We start from the raw sequence: 8,803 nt of genomic DNA, 5'->3' as shown, positions 1-8,803 counted from the left end.
CTGGAGATAATTTCCTATCAGTGCACAAAGAACTTCCTTATTGTTTTCCACAGCATATATAACTGCAATATATGGAGGCAGTGTGATAGTCAGCTTTCTGTTACTGTAACAAATACCTGAGATAATCAACTTATAAAGGGAAAAAGCTTACTTGGGCTCACAGTTTGGAGGTTTTAGCTCATGATTGATTAGCTGTTGCTTTTGGGCCTGTGGCAAGGCAACACATCATGGTAGTAGCATGTGGCAAAACTGCTTACCTCATGGAAGAGATAGGAAAGGGCTAGACTCCCACTGTCTCCTTCAAGGACACATCCCCAATGACCTAAGTCTTCTTGCTAGGCCCTACCCCTTAAAGGTCCCACTACCTCTCAGTGGTGCCAAACTGGGGATCAACCCTTTAACACATGAACTTTTCAGGGACATTCTAGGTATGAATTATAACAGGTAGGTGTTGTAATTTATTTAGACAATTCCCAATGGTTGGACATTTAATTATATTGGTATTTCAAAACATGATTCATGGCTCATATGTGTGCAACCATTTTTGTGAAGGAGTACATATGAAAATGTAGAATAAATCTCTAGAATTGGAGTTCCTGAACTCTAGGCTTTTCGTTCATTATGTAGCACTCATCTGCAGGAATGGCTTTGTTCTTTATGTATTGTCTACCTACTGCTGGTTCTCACCTAAGTGCTGGAAACTCTCTTTTGTGAACTGCCTGGACAATCCTCTAAATAGGGAGAACTTTATGTAAGCTCAGAGAAAACATTAAATAAAATTAAAAAATATTTTGAGGAAACTATTTCAACAAGTCTGTTACTATGTCCTGCATAGCCTTTGAATCAAGAAAAGATGCAAACACTTGCTGTGATAAGGCATTGTGAGGAAGCCAAAAGAAATAAAAGATGTGGTCTTCACTCTTCAAAAGCTGAAAAGCAACCCTGCCTACTAGTTGGGACCCAGAGAGCTGAATTCAATTACTTGTTTTTTTCTCTTTTACAGACATAGCTCCAGTTACCAGGGGAGAAACTGCCTGAGGCCCCTGATAATGTGAATCTACTTTTGGTGGACTGACTGTTTGTCTCTGTCTCTGTGTCTCACACACACCTTTCTATGATAAAGTAAAATTATACCTTATATGGCCATATTATCAAAGAGAGCTACAGCTTCAGTGCAATCCCCATCAAAATATCAATGACATTCTTCTCAGAACTAGAAAAAGCAACCCTAAAATTCATATGGAAGAGCAAAAAACCCAGGATAGTCAAAGAAATCTTGAATAGAAAGAGCAAAGCTGGAGGTATCACCATAACTGACTTCAAATTATACTTCAGAGCCATAGTAACTAAAACAGCATCATGGCCTAAAAACAGACCGGTAGTCCAATAGAATAAAATAAAAGGCCTAGAGACAAAGCCACATAGCTATAGTCATCTGATTCTTGATAAAGACATCCAAAAACATATATTGGAGAAAAAAATAATCTCTTTAGCAATTCAGGCTGGGAAAATTGGATTTCCAGATGTAGAAGAATGAGACTATATCCCTATCCCTCACCTTGTACAAAAGGCAACTCAAAATGTATCAAAGACCTAAGTTAAAGACCAGAAACTTTGTAATTGCTAGAAGAAGCAAAAAGGCAAAGCACTTCAACATATAGGTACAGGCAAAGACTCCCTGAGTAGGACCTCCATAGCTCAGGAAATAAGAAAAAGAATCCAGGAATGGGATGTCATCGAATTTAAAAGCTTCTGCACAAAAAGGAAACAAAAGAGTGAGGAGACAATCCACTGAATGAGAGGACTTCTTTGCCAACTACTTCCCCAACAGAAGACTAATATCCAGAATATTTAAAGAACTTAAAAAAAAACCCCTCAACATTAAAAGAAACAAATGACCCAATCAATGAATGGGCAAATGAGCTAAGGAGACACTCTTCAAATAAGAAGTGAAAATGGCCAACATCTTTAAAATATTCAGCATCTTTATCCATTAGGGAGATACAATCAGATCTATACTGAGATTCTGTCTCACTCCAGTGAGAATGGCAATCATCAAGAACACAAGTAACAATAAATGCTGGTGAGGATTCAGGGGAAAGGAACTTTTATATACTGTTGGTGAGAATATAGAGTCATACAGCCGCTGTGGAATTCATTATGGAGTTTCCTTAAAAGGCTAAAAACAGAACTACCAAATGATCCAATTATACCATTCCTTGGTATTTATCCCAAAGAATTAGAGATACATGTATACCCATGTTTATTGCAGCACAGTTCACATTTGTGAAATCAGCCTAGGTGTCCATCAACAGGTGAATGGATAAAGAAAATTGTACACACACACACACACACACACATACGCACGCACGCACACACACACACATGCACACACAATTAGTACTTAGCCATTCTTACAAGAATGAAATTCTGTCATTTGCAGGAAAATTAATGGAACAGGAGACCATAACTTTGAGTGAAATAACTCAGAGAAAAGAATCATGTGTTGTCATGGTTTGGATCTGGAATGTCTCCGCCCCCCAAAAGCTCAAGTATTCCAAGCATGGTCCCTGATGCAGCAAGGTTCAGAGGCAAGGCTTTTAGGCAATGACTGGATCATGGGTGCTCTCACATTAACAGTGGATTAATCCATTTGATGGATTGATAGCTGAATGGACTACTGGGAGGTAGGAGCTAGCTGGAGGAAGTAGGTCACTGGGGGCATGCCCTGGCACAGTTTATTTTCTCTCCATCCCCTTCTTCTTTCTCTCTGCTTCCCAGTTGCCATGAGCTGGGTAGCGTTCCCCTGCTATGCCCTTCTGCCATGATGTTTCTGCCTTGGAGTCAGTCGACCATGGACTGAACCTCTGAAACTGTGAGCCAAAATAAATCTGTCATTACAGTATTTTGGTCACAGAGATGAAAGCTGAGTAACACGTATGTTTTCTCTCATAAAGGAAACCAACATGAGAAAAGTGATGTCATGAAAGTAGAAGAGAGAGTCTTAGAGGAGGGGATCGAATGAAGGAAGAGGGCCAGGTAGGGAGGCGTTGGGGAGATAAATTGATCAAACTATGTTTTCATGTATGTACAAATATGCCACAGTGAAACCCACCATTCTGTGCAAGTAATATGCACCAATTTAAAAAGATTGAAAAAAACCCCTGCATATTATGAACAGAAGGCATTAATTGAATGCTTAGGTTTTCCATTATCATCATATAATCCTTCAATTCTGAGTGGATGTTTTCATTTGTTCAATACAAATCACATATGATTATTAATGTATATTATCCAGTGTTTAAAGGTTTTCAAACTATTTTGACCATGACCAATAATAAGAAAAGCATTGACGATGCAATCCATGCATTCAATCATCCATCCATCTCTCCCTCCCCCCTCTCTCTCTATATATATACACACACACGTGTGTGTGTGTGATTATACATATCTATCTATCTATCTATCTATATCACCCAAAGCCCTTAGCCTTATTATGCATACAACTCTCTGATATTTTCTATTATAGTTAATGCTGTCTTGTAAAAATACTGGTCTCAGCCCACTTGATTTCATGGTCCCCTAATGGGCCATGACTTGTTGTTTCAAAAACACTACTGTTTATGCCACCCCACCAGCCTGAGGTACAATTCAGGTGTTTGCCTTGTGTAATGCAAACCTTAAAAGCCTTTGCTATCTGCTTGCTAAATTTGTTCTTCCTTTAAAAGTTAGAAGTTATCTTTGCTAAATGTACTGGAAGCAACATCAATTTGAGACTTTCTCAGAAGTCGGCATCAATGCACTGTCATTCGGTGCCGGTGCTGGGAATATCAGTAAGTGCACCTGACGCTGCCATTCTGCTTGATTGTCTGTCACAGTTGGAGAGGTACTTTCCCTCCAGATGCCCTCTGATGCAGTTCACATGAAGAGAATGCTAATGCTAGTCGGCCCTGGCCAAGAATCCATCTCCTCACAGCTGACTTGGTTTCATGGCAGGGAGAGGCGCATGCCTGTGTCATTTGGAAGAGTGATCTGCTGTAAGGGGAAGCCTCCAGGAAAGAGGTGCAGACAGGGAGAATTCTCCCTAACCTAGGCCCTTGCTCCACTAAAAAATGCTGATGATTTCACAGTTGTATTTAGATCAGTTCAAGGACACAGGTTTTTGAGTCACCTGTGTGTCAGTCCCCGCTCTAGGCACATTCCTATGTGGTCAATAAAGTAAATACAAGAGCTAAAGTGTACGGAGTGCTTCTGTGTTTTAGTTATTTACAAGAATTATGTCATTTCCATCTCACAACTTTCATAAGTTGAATACTAGATGATGCCTAATTTTGCAGAGGAGATTGAAGCTTAGGGAGGGAGCCTGATTCCTTGGGGTCACTCAGCCGGTGTGAGCCAGTGCCAGGACCCAGAGCCCAGGCTGCGTGAGTTCAAAGCCTGTGCCTGCCACCACCACCCTGCTTTATTTCTATAGCATAGATGGGAAACTGGCTCAGAAAGATTAAGTAGTGTGTTTAAGATGTCACAGTTAACAGGTGTCACAACCAGGATTCACAGGAGTCTGTCTTGTCATGGTGCCATGTTTTTTTCTTACCAGAGGTCAGGAGTCCACAATGGAGCCTTGTAATTTGATTCTCAGCCCTTGGATATGACCATCTAAGATTAGGCAATTACCTGGGGCGCAGACACAGAAGTATGCAATGAGGCACAGACAGCATTTAGGGCAGGTCTATTATAAGGGGAAGGAAAGGCAAAAGAAAGTGAGATATACCCCAGAGAGAGGGTAGATCTGCTATGGACTGAAAAGATCAAGCTTTGGCTTTTTGTTAGGATGGGGGTGGGTAGAAGCTGTATTGGCCCCAAACCTTGGCCACGCCTCTTTGGGCCCAGTGTTTGTGTAACTGTTGCTATTGCCCTTTTGAGGGAAGTCAGACTTGAGCTGCACTAAACTTGAGAGCATGCACCTGTGTACTTGGGTCATTTTGCCCTTCTGGCCTAGCGCCACTGGCGGAAGGTCATATAATGGTCATCTGACCCCGGAACAGCTTGTGGGTACATGAATGACCTTGGGAACATGATGTGTGTCCATAAATTTAGGAGAGAGAGTACTGGATCTCTTCCTGGAATGTGGAAGAAGACTGGTACCTCTGGGTCAGTTCCCGGTCAAGAGCTCTTCCACAGCCCTGGGGCCCCACCTTCTCCCATTGGTGCTCATCTCCAGCTAATTATGTAGGCTAACATTTTCACAAGAACTGCTTAGTGCTGCTATTTCCCAGGTCCACAGCAACCTGGAGGAACTTAAGGGAAACCTCGTTTTTCCAGGAATGCAAGTTTGAATATGTTTAGGTGGAAAGAACCCAGAACTCCTCTAGAGAAACAGGTATTGTAGTATCAATTGTCTACTAGCCTGATGCGATAGAGGGCAAGGAGAGAGGGTCTCAGAAAACATGACTCTATATCTTCAGACAAACAAATATGCAAGCTCATGGACTTTTCTGATCTCCCTAAGGATCAAAACTAAAAGTGTGAGTGATTTGAAATCTGGTAAGTTAAACATAAATGTAAGACTTGACTTTTAAAATCCTTTCTTGGGAGACTTGGATTGTGGCTCCGTGGTAGAGCACTTGCCTAGTGGTAGAGCCATTGGGAAGGGGGCTCAATTCTTCATCAGCTGTCTGGCTTAGCCGTGGCTGGGGGAGCCAGTACCTTAGCTGGTCATTCATCTGGTATATTGATGTTCTGCATGGAGTTGGGGACATGGGAGTTACTTCTTGGCTAGCAGCCCCCAAGGAATTTTCTTTCACAGCCTCAAGCTTGGTTGATGGTAAGAATGCAGCCCCTAGCTTGTCATGGTCTTCCACTGTTCCTACCGTGTTTCCATGGATACTGTTAAATAATATGCGAGGCGCTGGGTTTGATCCTCAGCACCACATAAAAAAAATAAATTAAAAAAAATCCCTTCTTGATACTTTATTGCTCAGATGTGTAGAACACTTGGTGCTCAAGTTCTTCTCCACAGTTACCTTATAAAGCCTCAGTAAAAGCATTTATAATGCCAGGGAAGACAGTTAAAATTTTGATGAGGGGAGAGTTGTCCGGATTGGTAACATCTACCAATACTACCGCCAAGTACCTAAGTAATCTTCACAGTTGTTAATTTTATATCTAGTTTCAGGCATGGAATTCTAGATCATTGCCTCATCATGAACTTTATTATTATGCTTATGATTTGGAGACTTTTAAAATAGCTGAGGTATTGATGTTTGATAGGTCATTCATATCAGGGGTCTTTTTATAGACTGGCCTACTGATAATGACCTCAAAGGTCACTCAGGACAGTGACTATCACACTTATTCTGGTTATCTCTGGAGCCTCACAGTCACATAGCAGGTGCTCAATAAACATTCGTTGAATATGTAAATGAAGTTGATTCAATTGTTTGATTTCAAATGGAAAAGTGATAGCTATCAGAGGCTAAAGACTTATTTTTAACTTTGAGATCAAGTATCAAGGTTATGGTGAATGAATACTGTTCTTTATTTTTAGTGGTAAAGCTTTGATCACTAATGACTCATTTCTGTCCAAACAAACAAAGTCCCATAGAGTTATTTTTGTTCGCTTGCCCACTTTTTTTGAAGTTTTGACAGTTTTAAATGTGCATGCTTGGACAAGGGGAATGATAGCTTACCACAACTTGAATCCTGGTTGGGTACATATTCTACTGCTCCTGTAAGCACCTACCTCACCCCCAGTGTCATCCCTTGACCCCAGGGGAAGAAGCAGGGCTTGGCTACTCTTCACAGAGGATTCCTGGGAAAGATTCACTCCCAATCTTTTTGATACAAGTTTAAGGTCAATCAAAGGTACAGTCATTTTGCTATAGCTACTACATCATCCTGTACATAGGGTCAAGGGAAAACAGGACCAAAAGTAAAAAATGAAAATGGAACGATAAAACAGGAAAGCGTAGTATCTGGAACAAACCCAAGCAGAGTCCTTGTCCTTCAAAGAATATGAAGAACAAAATGACAGCAAGGTACTGGGAATAAAACCATATAAATCACTGGGATATCCAGTTTCTATTCACAAGGAAACAACTCTAGCTCATCTTTAATTTTCTGCTCATGAGAAAAAAAAAGGAATTATAAAATTAAATATGAATCTCAGCATTAACAACTGAAGAGAGAGAGGAATTTAAATGTTTAATTAAAAATTATGACCACAGTGTGATACTACTTCACGCCGATTAGGATGGCATTTATTTTAAAAAAGGAAGATAGCAAGTGTTGAGAATATGGAGAAAACAGAACCCTTGTGCATTGTTGGTGGGAATATAAAACGGTGCAGTTTCTGTGCAAAACAGTTGGGCAGTAATTTAAAAGGGGAACATAGACAATATGACTCAGCGATTCCACTTCTAGGTATACACCCAAAATGGAAATTGAAAGAATTGACAAGATTGGGACTCAGATATTATTCACAAAAGATAGAAACAACCCTGGTGTCCATCAACAGATAAAAAGATAAACAAAAGGTAGTATAAAAATACAATACACAACCCACGCAACTTCACATCATACACAACCACAGGAATGGGGCTCCTAATTGGAACAAGCTGTACTTTTATTCTATGAATGTATAATTGTCAAAATACACTCTCCTGTCATGAATATCTAGAAAAAACAAATAAAAAGGCAGGAAGTTGTGACGTGGGGTGAATATGGATAAAACTGGATTTAGACACAAAGGGCACATCGTGTGATTCCATGTAAATGAGGCACCTGGGACAGTCAGAAAGCACAGCAGGGATTATAGGGGTGGGTGGGGGTGAGGGGAAAGTGTGAGTTTTTGTGTTATGGGTGCAGAGCTTCTGTTTGGGATGATGAAAAGTTTCTGGAAATGAATAGTGGCGATGGTTATATAACATTGTGAATGTCCTTGATGCCAATGAATTTTACTCTTGAAAATGGCTAAAGTGGTGAATTTTATGTTAGGTATATTTTACCAAAATAAAACTATGTTTTACAACCTGTGAATATATTAATCATATTCACTATGCTGTACAACCATCACCACCAGCAACTGCCATCTGAGGTGATATAGGTCTTCCCTGGCACAAAAGTATGGGAAATGGAATCTGCTGATACTCCCTGACTCAGTGGGCCTTACTTCCCCAGCAAACTGGGGGAGACAGGAGCTGCCATGGGGCTGCCTAGCTAGAGATGCTCTTCTGTGCTCAGAGCCATTGGGAATGGGGCTCAATTCTTCTCCAGCTGTTTGGCTCAGCAGTGGCTGGGGGAGTGGGCACCTTATCTGGTCACTCATCCAGTATATTGATGTTCTGCATGGAGCTGGGGACATGGGAGTTGCTTCTTGGCTGGCAGCCCCCAAGGAATTTTCTTTCACAGCCTCACGCTGGGTCGATGGTAAGGGTGCAGCCCCTAAAGCTTGTCATGGCCTTCCACTGTTCCTACCGTGTTTCCATGGATATTGTTAAAAAAGTACTCCTTAAATAGTTGTAAGTCCTTTGATCAATCACCAAAGATTTTGAATGGTAGTCTTTGCTTGCTAATTTTTATCAATTTAATAGATGAGTCTCTGAAGGAGAGGTTTCTGGGACCCTCAAATTACTATTCTGGAAGGCCCACCCTCCCCCCAAACTCTTCCTCATAGAATTTTAATTAACCATCATGGGAAGATGCATATATTTGAACAGCAGCATTTTATACAGGTCCTCATAAAGATCCATTCATGTGTCAATCTTATACTCTTCTGACAGTATCCCAGGGAGAAGCAGAGCCG

The sequence above is a fragment of the Marmota monax genome, unplaced genomic scaffold (genome assembly GCF_021218885.2).
Source record: "Marmota monax isolate L192 unplaced genomic scaffold, Marmota_monax_Labrador192_F-V1.1 WCK01_AAM20220418_F8-fsc00018, whole genome shotgun sequence".
In the NCBI taxonomy this organism is placed as follows: domain Eukaryota; kingdom Metazoa; phylum Chordata; class Mammalia; order Rodentia; family Sciuridae; genus Marmota; species Marmota monax.
Note: the sequence above shows the minus strand (reverse complement) of the source record.